Source organism: Rattus rattus, chromosome 2, assembly GCF_011064425.1.
Source record: "Rattus rattus isolate New Zealand chromosome 2, Rrattus_CSIRO_v1, whole genome shotgun sequence".
Lineage (NCBI taxonomy): Eukaryota > Metazoa > Chordata > Mammalia > Rodentia > Muridae > Rattus > Rattus rattus.
Genome location: NC_046155.1, coordinates 99,329,629 through 99,344,565, shown reverse-complemented (window position 1 = coordinate 99,344,565; position 14,937 = coordinate 99,329,629). Strand labels below are relative to the sequence as shown.

Below are 14,937 nucleotides of genomic sequence, written 5' to 3'. Positions count from 1 at the left end.
GTGCGTTTGGCTGGCACTCAAGACAGATCCATCTTAAATTGTTTTGAAACAAAAAATTATAACCACCCTGACAAAACTGAAGATATTCTAAAGAGACTTGGGGCTTTTCTCCTTGACTATTGCTAATGGATCCAGGACCTTAGAATTTTTCTGGGAGAAGGAAAAACATGAGATTTAGTGTCTCCCAGTAAGAGATTTCACACCGTTCTGACGATTTGTTAGACCACTATGCAGCAAGGACAGAGTGTATCCCAAGCAATGGCGGCCAGGAACTCAACTTGACCAGAATTAATAGAGCTCTGCAAACCCACATCCCTCTGTGTAAGTCCAAACCTCATGTCGGGATCCTGAGGATCTCTGGGCTCATCTTTCGATTGTGACCTCCTTACTCTGTTTTACTAATACTTGTCTGTTTAACCGGCTTGTTGAAGGTAGAAGGCTGATGAGGAACCATTGTGAACACACACACACACACACACACACACACACACACACACACACACCTTGTTTACCCAGCTCACTCCCAAAGAGGACTCTCCAAATGGTTGAAATCTAAAGATAAGAGGCATCGTGGAGCAGGTTCTGCGGTGAGCCAAGGCTGACAATGAGTTGCTCCATAGTCATTGCATAGACAGGTGAGGTGAGCTGAGGCCATAGAGCACAGGTCAGGCAGGGCCTCTGATGCCAGGCAAACAGCTAACATGGGCAATGGTGAGACATGGAAGGGTTTTGCGCAAAGACATGACAGCATTGGGATCCACCTCTGGCTGCTGCATAGAGTATGGATTGAAGGCGAACAGAGGAGAATGGAGGGGCCGTCTGCTTTCCAAGTTCAAGTGCAAGAGATGAATCACGAATGTGGACATGGCTGTGGGAAATGAAAAGTGCACAGTTCTGGGACACCGAGAGCAGTGGACAAAATTCACAGAAGATTGGATGGGTACCCGAGAAGTGAGAAAAGGCTTGGCTGTTCCTGATCCAGGCGGCCAGCTGGGTGGAGATATCATTTATCATAGTGTGTGTGTGTGTGTGTGTGTGTGTGTGTGTGTGTGTGTGTGTGTGTGTGTGTGCACTGTGCACATGCATGTATGCCACGGTACTCATGTATAGGTCCAAGGACAACCCATGGGAGTTGGGTCTTGTTTCTCACCAAGTCGCTCCAGGGGATTGGATTTGGGTTATTAGGCTTACCCACCTTTATCAGTTACGCCATCTCACTGGCTTGGGAAAAGACATTTAAAGGAGGTGCCTAGACTGGCTCTCAAGATAGACAGGGAGTCAACTAAGGCCCTAGGGAATCATGGGGCATGCTCAACCTTGGTTTGACAAAGACAAAGAGAGGCTTGAGACCCCTGGAAAAGGGAGCCCTAACCTAGAGTATGGAAGGAGTGCCTAACGTCAACCCCAGGGCATGAAGAGGAGGGGAGCCATTGGAGAACTAAGCTGGAGAGCTTAGACTCTAGGTCATCTGGTGCAGAGGCACACTGAGCAAACAAGAAAGCATGTGTCGGGGCAAGGAGTGGGCCTTTAGCTCCTGGCACAGTGCTCTGCCCTTGGCCGGCCTGGCTGGAAGGAGGCAGATCAATGTTGCTCTGGGGTTGGGCTCCATGGCCATGCCCAGGTGTGTCTGCATCTCTGTGGTCCCACAAGTTGAAATCCTCCTTGCACCAACTATGCCAGTGCCCTGCTCCTGACTCTGAAAGCTGGGCCCAGCAAAGTGATTCAAGCAATGTGTGCATCAACGCATGTGCACTCAGGGGTGTGGCTCGTCAAATGTTCACAGACCCTTGAGTTCGATCCCCAGTACTGCACAAACTAGGTACTGTAGTATGCACTGTAATTCCAGCATTTGGGAGTCATAGGAAGAAATATTGCCTTGGAGTTTGAAGCCAGCCTAGGTTACACAATAAAACCCTATCTCGATAAAACAAAGCAAAACAAACAAACAAATGCAAACATTATAAATCTAGAAAAGAAATTTGGAATAATTACCGGTGTTGATAGGAACGTAGGGGAGAGGGCACGGGGGAAAAGAATAATCAGAACGCATTGTTTACATGTGCGAAACTAACAAATAACAAACTAAGCAATAGCAGGGTAAGAAAAAGGGCTGGAGAGATGGCTCAGTTAAGAACACTGGATGCTCTTCCAGAGTTCCTGAGTCCAATTCCCAGCACCCACATGGCAGCTCACAACTGTCTGTACCTCTAGTTCCAGAAGAACCAACATTCTTACATAGACATATGTGCAGGCAAAACACCAATGCACATAAAATAAAAAATAAGGGCTGGGGATTTAGCTCAGTGGTAGAGCGCTTGCCTAGGAAGCGCAAGGCCCTGGGTTCGGTCCCCAGCTCCAGAAAAAAAATAAATAAATAAAATAAATAAATAAATAAATAAAAAAAATGTAAAATAAGAAAACAAGGAGGAAGGGGAAAGAAATATACATGGTTAACCCAGTATGTGAGACGTTGAGGCAGGAGAATCAGAAGTTCAAAGTCTCAGCTATATAGTGAGTTTGAGGCTAACCTGGGCGCCATGACACTTCACTGGGGGCAGGAAAGGGAAGAGAAGGAAAACATGTGCTGTTTTGGCTTCTGGGGTGGGATCTTGAAAAAGGGGAAATCATCTATACATGTCTTACCCTTAGGCACTTAGTATGGTCCACCGGAGGAGGCCGGTGGCAACTCTGGTGCTTGGGAGCGGCAGCCAATAGGCCTCTGCCTGTCGGTGCCTCGCCTATCACTATCTGTGATGCTAAATTCCTCAGCCCCGACCCAGACTGGAGTCTACACAGAGGAGGGTTTCTAAACCCAGAACTGCGCTGCCCACCTCATGCCGGTTTCAGGTGGATCCCGAACGTGTCTGAGGGAGGAAGCACCAGGTCCTGTGCCCCACACAAGGTGACCTTCAGTGAGATTGCCTCTTTCAGCAACATTCATGAAACACTCCTACAGTGCCAGGGCCTGTTGGGTGGCTTAGGGAAGATGATGGGAATCTGTGAAGTGATTGAGACTGACGGAACACAAAGCCACACACAGTGTAATGTCAAGTGACATGAGGAAACGGGGCAAGGCAGAGTGGGCAAGTCAGCGAGGAGCCTTTTGAAGAGCTAGCCCCGCAGGCCGGGTTGCTAAGTGGATTCTGGTTGATTCCTGGCACTTTGGAGGGTGTCTCTCTTGAGGAGCAGCCCCACCCACCAAGGCTGCTGGGTTGTCTCCCTGCGCCACCCTCTCCTGGCACCTTCCCACAACTCAGTAAAGCCCCAGGGCCTTCCTCTTGTGCCTTGCGTGCCACCTCTGGCCTGGTAGGTGAAGAAGGTGACTCACGTGGAGGTATGAGGATATCCAGGAAACAGCCTTGGGTGGGAGTGGGAGCCTTGCTTACATGTGATGGCTGGGCCAGCTAAGGCCATTCCTAAGCTGGGGGTGCCCCTATTTTATGGTTTCTTCAAGGCCCATGTTACGGCTCACTTGTTGAGGGGTGTTCAAGGCCTTGCCAATGCCTGTCACCTCTGGGCCTCAACCTCCTCCACACATCTGGGATGAAGCAGGGGATCGATTCCCAGGGTTCCCTGAAGCTCTAAAGTCTTGTATGTTGCAGGAACCCCAGGATCTCGGAGGGCTTCTTGGAGGAGGCTCCAGGCAGGAGGGAGTGACAGATTCTGAAATGAGGGAGTGTAGGAAGTGTTGCAAGGTTTAACCAATGAAAATACAGCAAGTTCTGTTAAGCTAATTTGACAAGTAATGCGCCTCTTTTGTTATAAGCTCAAAGCTTACTTACGGTAAAGGATTAGTCAATGTTTATCTGCAGCTCATACTCCATTGGGCGCTTGTATTCCTATGTCTGGCAGCTTTAGCCAGGAAAGAAGTTAGAGCTAGAACTTCAACAGAAGACAAGGATCCTAGACTCCTAGACAAACAGAGCATGTGTGTGTGTGTGTGTGTGTGTGTGTGTGTGTGTGTGTGTCTTTGTGTATGTGTGTCTGTGTGTCTGTGTGTGTGTGTATATGTCTGTATGTGTATGTGTGTATATGTGTCTGTGTGTGTGTGTGTGTGTGTGTGTCTGTGTGTATGTGTGTATATGTGTATGTGTATCTGTGTGTATCTGTGTGTATGTGTTGTATGTGTGTCTGTGTGTATGTCTGTATGTGTATGTGTGTGTGTATATGTGTTTGTGTGTGTGTGTTAATTTTTAGACAAGAGTCTAGCTATGTATTCCAGGTTAACCTCCAATTCAAAGCACTCCCGCCTCAGCCCCTGGAGAAGAGGAGTTACACACTGACACATCTGGCTCAGCCAGAGTCATTGCCCCCTACCTTGCTGCCTTCCTGTTCCTATTCCCAGGCTCCTGTTAAGTGTTTCTGAGAAGTAGATAAGGAGGAAGAGGATAAAGGAGGGAGGGCTTGGGTGAACCGCAGCTGTGTGGACAGGCTAAGATTTCACCTGAACTTCTTTGCCCCGTCCATCTCACCTCTAGTCTCCCCCACAGCTCTACTAGCCTAACCTCCACATGCTCACCTGGCCCTCTCCCTGGAGTGCATGCACCCTTGTGCAAACTCCCACAGCCTCCGGCAAACTACCACAGTCCCAGGGGCATTATCAGTCACATGCCTTCCCCAGAGCTCTCAGTCAACTGAATTCCTTCACCATAGCAGGCTCAGTGAGCAGCAGTGATCAGGACAGACACAGCCCTGGCCACCGTGGAGTGTGGATGGTAGAACAGGGACTGGCTGGTCAATGTGACTGGAGGCTTCGTGCCTTAGATCCCTCCACAGAGCACACTTCACTGGCCACGGGTGGAATAAATGAGAGACCAGAGCAGGGAGGGCCTGCGGGCAGTCTTCCCAGAGAGGGCTTGGCACTGGGTGGAAGAAGGACCTTCCGGATGGAAATGTCAGAGCAAGAGAAGGCCCAGAGTACCCTGGGAAAGATGGGACAGTGGCTGGCACAGAAGAGGATGGGGTGGGGGCTGAGAGGTCACCACACAAACCTGAGTTAAGCAGTACTGCCATATGCTGTGGCCTTGTGACCTGGGAGGCTTGGCATGGTAGCAAGCCTCTGCTTCTGATGCTGGCATTAGAGATCTGCATTTCCTGAAGGCATGGGCTGGGTCTCCTTCTTGCATTGTTCCCTTTAGCCCGGAGCCGAGAACCTGCCACTGGAGATGAATTGATAGAAGACTTGGATGGGAACCGACGATACAGCCAGGCTCCGGAGGCACAGGGAGAGCCAGTCGGGCTACATTATTTTCCTTCTGGACAGACTGATATGCAGGGCAACTTCAGTACTAATCACGCTCACCAGACACCATGAGAAAAGGAGAGTTACTTCCTACCCTATGTTGGGGTTCCTGTGGTTAGAGTTTACCCGGCCCTTCACAGCCACGGGCTGGGATGGTACAGTGACAGTAAAGGCCATGTCTACTTCCAGTTCACAGAGCCAAAACAGAGTGACCCAGATCCCCAGCAGATGCCACTTCTGGGTGAAAGAAGAAGCTGAGGACTGGGGAATGAGGAACTCCCTTTTTCTTTGAGAAATTGCTGGGGTGTTGCTCATCTGAGGCAGTAAGACATCCTAGCTTCAACTCCTCCAATCTGTGTAGTTTATGTTGCAGATCTAAGCAAAGCTGTCACTTGCCTGGGAGCTTCTGTTATGGCCTTTGCCCAGAAGCTGTAAACCATGGAAGGAAGAAAGAAACAGGAAGATGGGGATGTGGCCAGCTCCTCCTGGGGTTCACTGGCCCTTTCCCGTGTCTCCCCACCCTTCCTGAAGTCCAACGCCCTACCCTGAATCATGCAGCTCCCAACACTCAAGGAACAGCTGACCTCTGTGCATGCATTCCTCTGCAGCCCAGGTCACGCCGGCCCCACGCATCACCTCTATCCGGCCATGAAGTGCTTCGCTACGTCAGGTCAAAATCTGCAACCACCACAGGGCAGGATGCTTCCCGGGTGTGCATGACAGCCTCAAGGGTGACACCTCTCATTCATCCTATCATCTGTGGGCTCTATAAGCACTATGTGCTAGGTGCAGCACTACAGGTCTGCTGGTATACACAGTCAGAACAGAATGCCTGGCCATAGCCTCCCTGCGACCACCCTGTCTCCAGCTCGATTGTCCCTGGGTGAGCCTCTCTGTGCTTCTCTGTAGCAAACCATACTGACTCCAGGAGCCCAGGTCCTATCACCTATATCTTGGGACTATTGGTCTTCCCTGGCCTCTCGAGGTATGTGCTGGTGAAGGGCATGTTCTCACTGAAATCAATACAGAGCACTTCTGTAACGATTCACCCAACATGACCCTGACAAATACATTGTACTGTTGGATATAGATATGTGTGAGACCTTGACAGTCTCCTAACAACTTTTGCTTGTTCCTTTTCCCCTCTTGTCCCTAGGATCGAGTCAGTCCTCTCTCTCATGTCCGCCTGCTACCTCTCTGATGGACTGTGGTTCTGGTGACAGGAGCCTGGAGCCTGTTTAAAGTCCTCATAGAACCTGACCGTGGTCCCGGCATGGCCCGCCCAACGTTAATGCCAGCTTAGGTCATGGGCAAAGCTGAGACCTTTGGCTTGTCTGATGGCCATCTCAGGTTACCAGGTTTGTTCTCTTACTCATCCCAAGATAGCCCTTTGGAACTCATCCTTGCAAAGTTCACAGCAGGAAAACAAAAAAAAAAAGCACAGCAACAAAAGCAGATGTAAATCTCAGCAGAAGGAGGGAGGCGCATTTGCATGGCTGGACCAGGGTTGGGCAGAGCTTTGTATTAAGACCATGAACTTGAGATGATTCAACTAAGCTTACGTGTGGAAATCCCTTAGTTCCGCATCAAGCTACATTGCCCAAATCACATTTGCTTCATAAACTACAAATTTAGATGTTGGTGTGATAAGACCTATGTGCTTTTAAAACATACATTTACTGCGTGTGTGGGCACATGTGTCACGGCACATGTGGAGGTCAGAGAACAACTGTGGATTCCCAGATTAATCCAGGTTAATCAGACTCACCAGTGTCCTATCCACTAGGCGTCTCACCTGTCCAGGACAGTGGTCCTTCATGATGACTATGGAGTATTTCTGACATCTCCTTAACTGGGAAGTGGTGTTTCTCCATGAGGGTGTTCGCAGCAGATGTAGGAGACAGGATTTAACAGATTCCTGGTCTTTGTCACACTTAGGAGAGAAGAAAGGGAGATTTAGGATGGGAAGGCTAGGATGAGTGGGATTCAGATCTTCCACCTCCTCAAACCTCTTTCCCCCACACTGCTCATAGGACGTCTGGGGCTGAACTGTATCCTTGAGAACAACTGAATCCAATTACAGAAAATTCTCACACAAGGAGAATGGAGAGCCAGCCTGCAGCCCGATAAGCTGTGAGGACTACTGAGCAGGGTTCAGACCATGGAAGAGCCATGGAATCTGTCTGCAAGTTGAACACAGTAAGAAAGAGACACCAGCCTATGCTTACGTAGCCATCTCCTCAATCTAACTGAACCCAAAGCTGAGAGATGAAGGGAGCTGGCCAAGGGAGTCAGACACCATGTTTGGATGATTTCTTTGCACTACGTATGTTCTAAGCATGTTATACAAATCATCTCACCTAATCCTCCAATGTTCACCTAAAATAGACATCATTATCACTTTTATTTTACAGTGGTGGAAACCAAGGGCCATAGGGACTGAGGAAAAGTTAATCGATGCTAGAATCAGAAGTGAAAATTGGTGTTGCGGGCTGGAGAGATGGCTCAGCGGTTAGGAGCACTGACTGCTCTTCCAGAGGTCCTGAGCTCAAATCCCAGCAAGCACATGGTTGGCCCACCACCATCTGTAATGAGATCTGATGCCCTCTTCTGGTGTGTCTGAGGACAGCAACAGTGTACTTATATATAATAAATGAATGAATGAATGAATAAATAAATAAATAAATAAATAAATAAATAAATAAATCTTTTTAAAAATTGGAGTTGTCTCTTACAAACCAGCTTCCTTCACCACCACACGCTTGGCCTCCATGTGTGTCTGAGGAAGGTACTGCCCACATCATGTGGTCCCTACTTATGAGTGATGGAACGCTTGCGTAATAGAGGAGGAAATGACCCCAGGGTGAGTGGGTGGGAAGGTCCATGGGTATTATGCCAGATTAAGATATATCCTTCTGCTGTTGACTAAGATTCTAACTATCTGTGCCGAGGCCACACCCTTTTGAGCGAGGAGTGAGGTGGCTCATCTGAACTTCCTGGTAGACATCTCCTGGCAAGATTTGTGACCAGGAAAACTGAGTTTCTGCAGAGTAATATGACACAGTGTCCTGTATGATACAGAGACAGACTCTCCTGCACTGCATTCTAAAGCATCCACAAGGATATCCCCCAGTCATGGGTCTATTGCAGAGACGATCTGGGGATTTGAAAGGAGGATGGCCTCTCTGGGAGACTGTCAGCACCTGGAGAATAGAATCTGATGTCTCCACTGTCCAGGAGGTCTGTGTCCTTGCTCTCCTGTTTGTTGGAACCCCTTAAGTTCACTTCAGTCTGAGGATTGTCTGTCTGTCTGTCTGACTGACTGACTGACTGACTGACTGACTGAGATATGGTCTCACTGCATATCCCCGGCTGTCCTGGAACTCACTGTGCAGACCAGGCTGGCCTTGAACTCATAGGGATTCATCTGCCCCTTCCTCTTGAGTGCTGGGATTAAAGGTGTGCACCACCATGCTCAGTTGTTGAAGAATTTTTAATTTGTTATTTTTTAAGTGTGTGGGAGTTGCCTGCACAGAGAGGGTCTCCGATCTCCTGGACTGATCAGGCTGGAAATTGGACCCAGGTCCCCAAAAAGAGCAGCCAGTGTCACTGACCCATTACTCCAGCCTCTATTTAAGAATTTTTGAGACGATGGTTTGTTGTGTTTTTGCTTCTGGTGGTGCCAGGGATCAAGCATGGGGAAGCGTGCATTTAAAATGTTTAACACAATGTAGCCAGGCTACATTATGGTGGTGCATGCCTTTAATCCGAGCACTTGGGAGGCAGAGGCTGGTGCATTTCTGTGAATTTGAGGTCAGCTGATCTACTAGCCAGCTATTCAGTGAGACCCTGTCTCAAACAACAAACAAGTAAAATTTAACACAATATTACAATTAATTTTTTTTTGAAAATTTCAAGGATGCATTTTAAAAGACAATTTTCATTCTGATACCTAGGAGTTGAAACAAGGACCTTGTAAGTGTAAGCAGGAACTTCACCCAGTTAATCACTCTTTTCCTTTTCCTTTTTTTTTTTTTTCCCCCTGGAGCTGGGGACTGAACCCAGGGCCTTGCGCTTCCTAGGCAAGCACTCTACCACTGAGCTAAATCCCCAAACCCTTCCTTTTCCTTTTTTAAAAACTTTTTATTGGTTCTTTGTGAATTTCACATCATGCACCCTGATCCCACTCATCTCGAAGTCTCTTCACGTCTACCTCCACCCTTGCAACTTCCCCTCAAAAAAAGAAAAAACAGGGGCTGGGGATTTAGCTTACCTAGGAAGCGCAAGGCCCTGGGTTCGGTCCCCAGCTCCGAAAAAAAGAACCAAAAAAAAAAAAAGAAAAAAGAAAAAACAATCTTTCTGTGGAAGCTGCGGTGTGTCACACAGATTCCCCTTAACCCAAACAGCTTTACTTACAAATGTTCACGGCAGTGAGTCATTGGTCTGGTTCGAGGCCCCTGGCTTCTGCTACACTATTGATACTGGATCCTCACTGGGACTCCTCTCAGATCATCCTGTTGTTGCCCTGTGTCGTGGAGATCCTATAGCTTTGTTTCTGTAGGACCAGCCCCTTCACACGTTCCCAGCAGTTCACAGACAGGGTAGATGTTGAGTGGCCAACTCAACACCCAGGATCTGCGCCTGGGTGGTAGCTGGCAGTTCTCCCTTGCCATCTAGCCCTCCTGTGGCAGGTGACTAAGGATGCAACAGCTAAGACAAATATGTAAGGCAAATATTTTAAATAAAATTTGAAATAAATAAGTCTTGTTCTGTTTTAAATTACATTTGTGTGTGTGTATGTGTGTGTGTGTGTCTGTGTGTGTGTGTGTGTGTGTACATGTGCACATGTGCACATGCGTGTTGAACAATTTGCACAAGTTGGTTCTCTCCTTCCCCCGTGTGGGATTTGGCCATCAGATGCAGGTTGTCAGGCTTGGCAGAAAGCATCTTTATTAGCTGAACCATCTTGCTAGTCCAGAGGCTTTTAAAATAATGTTTTAACAGTTACAGAAAAATTGCAAAGTCGAAGTGGGTATGGAGACTTCTCATACTCCATCCAGTGTCTCCGATGTCGCCATCTTATAGTCACCATGACTAAGGAGCCAATATTGTTACACTGTTATAACTCACTCTCTATTTCCTTTGTGTGGTTTTAGCCTTTCGTTATTATTGTTGCTATTATTTGAGCTAAGGTATTACACTGGCTTCTAACTTGGTGTTCTCCTGCCTCAGTCTCTTTTTTTTTTTTTTTTTTTTTTTTTTTGAGCTGGGGACCAAACCCAGGGCCTTGTGCTTGCTAGGCCAAGTGCTCTACCGCTGAGCTAAATTCCCAACCCCGCTGCCTCAGTCTCTTAAGCACTACCACACTTAGCCGGGAGTGGCTAATATTTTTACCTAAAGTCCTTTTTGGATCCCAGAGTCTATCCAGTGAACCACATTACATTTTGTCTTAACCTCTGCTTACTTTGTAATGGTCTGGATAGTTTAATGGTTGGACGTTCCTTGTTTTGTTTTGTTTTTATGACATTAAGTTTCATTTTGTGTTTTGAAAACAAGGTCTAGCTATTTTGATACAAAGAAAAATTTTGCACTAGTCTGTTCTGATTAGCTTCTAATGCTAACAGAGTCACCTGGATCAGTAGTAGCCATAGTGAAAGCTCTAGTACTTTCCACATCTTTTGCTCAATTCAGTTTTACTACCACTGTGGTGATGAACACCAGGATCGGCCAATATAACATAACACTCTGATGCGCTTTGCTCTGCATCATCAGAGTCAGCTTGTAGCCCAGCAGGTACTTTCCACCTTGCATAACAATTTGACACCTCAACTTAATCAACATTTTCTTTGAAGCCACTAATCTCCTACTGTATGTGCAGGGTGGGCCCCCACACCCAAATCAAGACAGACAAGAAGAGAGCTGGGGAGATTTCTCAGTCACTGAAGTATTTGCTTTGAACCACATTAAAAATCAGAACCCACATTAAAAATCTAGGAGTGATGGCATGTACTTGTAACCCCAGCACAAGGCATTATTGAAGGATAATACACTAGTGAAGGATACCTGGGATTTCCTGGCCAGCTAGGCTAGCTCAATTGAATTAGCAAGCCCCGGCAAGACTCTGTCCTTTCCCCCCCACCCCCGAAAAAAAAGGCAGGTAAAATGGCTCTATGAGGAATGGTGTTTGATTCAATGAGTCCCACTTTATATAGAAAGATAGAACCAACTCCCAAAGGTTGTCCTTCACACTAACACCCAAGATGGGTTCCTAGCATCTACATTAAGTAGCTTGTAGCTCAGAGCTGCCTGCAGCTCCAGTTCCAGGGATCTGACACTGTCTTCTGGACATACACACACACACACACACACACACACACACACACACACACACAGAGAGAGAGAGAGAGAGAGAGAGAGAGAGAGAGAGAGAGAGAGAGAGAGAGGATGGCTGAAAAGCAAGAAAAGAACATAGTATTTTTGTGTATCCCGTACTGGCCTCAAACTCATGGACCATTCTCCTCTCCTCCTGCCTCAACCTTTCCAGTAGTGGGATCATGGGTGTGCACCACCATGCCCAGTTCAACTTTAACATGTGCGTATTGTTTTTGTAGATGGTTGCTCAATTCGGGTATTTTTCGTGAGCAGACTGAGGTTCTGAGTTCTCAGGGGGAAGATTACAGAGATAAAGTATCAGTCCTATTACATCAGAGCTAAGCCATGTGGGGTCAATGTCACTGAGGTAGACTGTCAGATTTCTCTGGGGCCAGGGGTGGGGAAGGAACCAAAAGGGGTTTGGGAAGGGGATACAGTTCATTGTTCAAGTCTTTCCCAGACCCAAGAAGTTTGACCTCCAGCTCTGCATTAAAACAGGTGTGACCGCTGCACACCTCTCACGGCAGCACCTGAGAGGGGGAGGCCGGAGGAGCAGAAGTTCAAGGTCATCCTTGGTTAGACGGTATGTTCCAAATTTGCTTTGGCTGCAGAAAGCCTTCTCAGAGAGGGGGCAGGTTTACTAAAGGAATGCAGTTTCTAAATGGTGAGACATGGTAGTACTGGTCCACAGGGTGTTAACAACTCGTGGGAGAACCTACAAGAACAGTGAATCTCAAAGGGCAGTATTTACGTTTCAGGTTAACTGCTTCAACTCAGCTTTTTTTTTTTTTTTTTTTTTTTTTTTGCTTCTCTTTTTTCAGAGCTGGGGACCTAACCCAGGGCCTTGCGCTTGCTAGGCAAGCGCTCTACCACTGAGCTAAATCCCCAACCCCTCAACTCAGCTTTTAAGGGTTTGAACTGCTGAGTGGAGGTGGCCCATGGCTTTAATCCCAGCACTTGGGAGGCAGAGGCAGGTGGATCTCTGAGATTGGCCTGGTCTACAGGGCTACATGAGGAACCCTATCTTGCAAAAAAGAAAACGAAACAAATCTTTGGACTAATCTTGGCAGAGATATCCCTAGAATAAGCCATAGGGTTGTCTGCTGTGTGATTTCCTCTCTCTCTCTCTCTCTCTCTCTCTCTCTCTCTCTCTCTCTCTCTCTCTCTCTCGGTGGGAGGGAGGGGCGTGGTATTGAAGAAGGCCAGGAGAAATGAAGAATTCACCCTCTAGCTCTGGCTGACTTAGAACTCTCATTATGTATACCAGGCTGTCCTTGAACTCACAAAGATTCTCCTGCCTCTGCTTCCCAAGTGATGAAAGTAAAAGCATGCACCACCATACCCAGCTGCACACATATTATTTATAGAAGTGGCACCCATATAACATGAAATCTATCTCTCTGTCTGTCTGTCTGTCTATCTATCTATTTGTTTGTTTGTTTGTTTGTTTTTTCTTTTTTCTATTTTTCAGAGCTGGGGACCGAACCCAGGGCCTTGTGCTTGCTAGGCAAGTGCTCTACCGCTGAACTAAATACCCAACCCCGTTCTTTTTTTTTTTAGGGACATCTTTTATTATTATTATTTATTTTTTAATTGGATATATTTCCTTATTTACATTTCAAATGTTATTCCCTTTTCCAGTTTCCTGTCCATAAGCCCCCCCCATTTCCCTCCCCCATAAGGGTGTTCCCCCACCCACCACCCCCCCATCCCCCACCCCTTGACATTCCCTGCACTGGGGGTCCAACCATGGCAGGATCAAGGGCTTCCCCTTCCACTGGTGCCCAAACAAGGCCAGTCTCTGCTACATATGCGGTTGGAGCCCTGGGTTAACCCAACTGACCAGTGGGCAGTGGTTCAGTCCTGGACTGAGCCATCAGCCCACCCTCATTTTCATCCTCACAGAGAACACTCCAAACCCGCCAACAATCCAACCTGTGTCTTTCTCCCCTCAGCCCGTGGCAACCACAATTTGCTCTTTTCCTCTACAGATGTATTTATTCTAGATATTTCATATAAATGAGGTTTTTGTAATGCGAGGCTTGCTTTTGTCTGGCTTCTTTCAGTAGTATAGTGCGTCTGAGGGCCATCTGCGCGCTGGCACGCACTCACTCATTCCTGCCTGCCGACGGTTCCGATTCCACTGTGTGCGCACCACACTTTGTTTACGCACGCGGCCATTAAAGAGCATGTGGGTTCTCTCCACCTTGGGGCTATGTCAACAGCGCGGTGACAAACATTGCTGGAAGAGTATTTGCTTGAGGATCTGATTTCAGCTCTTTCGATGGCTGGTGATGCATGATCGAACTTTTTAAATGGAGCTACTGCTTCGGAATCCTATGACCTCTCCGAGCACGAACCTAGTCCTGCCAGAAGGGAGTTCTGTCTGGGACCAAGTGGTCGTGAGCATCTGCAAATCGGCCCGATGAACACATGGTGCACAAGTGTCAACATCACACACGACAAGAAACCAGGAAAGAAAGTTAAGACTCACAATGCAAATCTATAAAGAGGGCCAGATGCAAATATCTGTAAAGCACCAAGGTGAGTCTTGCGGATAGGTTCTTCAGAAAGTTCTCCAAGCACATGAGAGGGGAGAACTGGTGTATCTGTCACCTTCTCATCACTGTGACAAAACACCAGATAGAAGCAACTTGAGGAAGGAAAGGCTTTTTTTTTTTTTTTTTTTTTTTTTTTTTGCCACAGCCCACACTGGGGGTGGGGAAGCCATGGGAGCAGAAGTACAAGCAAGCTGGTTACATTGCATGCAGTCGGGAACAAATGACTGCTGGTGCCCAGCTCGCTGTGTGCCGAACTCTGTCTCACAGTGTGCCACAGTGCTATCGATTCTGTATTCCAGGCTGGTTTTCCCTCATCACACCCAGAGGTGTGTGATTCTTTATCCGGGCAAGGAGACAGTGGAGAACAACTGCCCCAGTTGATTTAACTACACATAATGCAAGAAAGAGCTTGGGCTTCACGCTGACCACACATGCAGCCAAGGTGGGGTTGCCGTGGGGCAGGTTAGGTGGGAGAACGGTCCTTTCCAAGCCTGTTCCTCATGACATCACATGACTCTGGATCGTTAGAACCTCTCTGGTGTTCAGAGTCCACTCTGAGTGAAGAGAGCATGAGTGCACTAGGAGGTTTGGAAACCACATCATATGACCAGTGAGCAGAGGGGCCAGAACCACATCTCTGCAGTCCACAGTCCACAGGGCTGGCTCTGAAGACAGTGGCTTTTTCCTATCAGGGACTGAGTGTTTCTTCTTTAGGCTGGCTGTGTGGAGCAAATAGGGGGAAGACTCAGAAGGACACCAGGG

At 47.6% G+C, this 14,937-nt stretch overlaps 1 long non-coding RNA gene across 1 annotated transcript; it reads left to right on the top strand.

Moving 5' to 3' along the window:
* The first annotated feature begins 6,027 nt into the window (after positions 1–6,027).
* On the top strand, positions 6,028–7,790 carry LOC116893968. The gene is made up of 3 exons (XR_004387019.1): positions 6,028–6,227; positions 6,399–6,600; positions 7,657–7,790. It is a non-coding gene; the product is annotated as an uncharacterized LOC116893968 (long non-coding RNA).
* The last annotated feature ends 7,147 nt before the right edge of the window (positions 7,791–14,937 follow it).